Source organism: Fukomys damarensis, unplaced genomic scaffold (assembly GCF_012274545.1).
Source record: "Fukomys damarensis isolate Sample0158 unplaced genomic scaffold, DMR_v1.0_HiC HiC_scaffold_17, whole genome shotgun sequence".
NCBI classification, from domain to species: Eukaryota; Metazoa; Chordata; class Mammalia; order Rodentia; family Bathyergidae; genus Fukomys; species Fukomys damarensis.
In genome coordinates, this window is record NW_022900929.1 from 16,425,084 (window position 1) to 16,425,413 (window position 330).

General features: G+C 72.7%; 1 protein-coding gene across 4 annotated transcripts in view; it reads left to right on the forward strand.

The window, feature by feature from the left end:
• The window catches only part of Muc3a (mucin 3A, cell surface associated), a 7,878-nt gene that overhangs the window by 5,570 nt on the left and 1,978 nt on the right, over positions 1-330 (forward strand). The gene's annotated exons all lie outside the window — the stretch shown is intronic.

Sequence of the window (330 nt, forward strand, 5' to 3'; positions counted from 1 at the left end):
CCCTCCCCGCAACGGCCCCGCTCCACCCATGCCCCTCCCACCGTCTCCCCTCTACCCCAGAGTCCCAAGGCCCTGCGAGGCTCCGAGGTCCCGCCCGGATCCCTGTCCACTCGCCCTAGGGTGGAGTCCTGCACCCCATCCCCCCTCACCCTCTTCAGGGTGAGCTCCGCCCCTCGTCCAGGGTGGAGGCCCCGCGCCTGCCTGGGACAGGTCGAGACACGTGACCTCTTCCCAGCTGCTTCTCCACCGACTGGTACTGGTTCTCCGGCCCGCGCTGCGAGGTGGCCGTCCCCTGGAGGGCCCTGGTCGGGGGGCTGGCGGGCGCTGGCG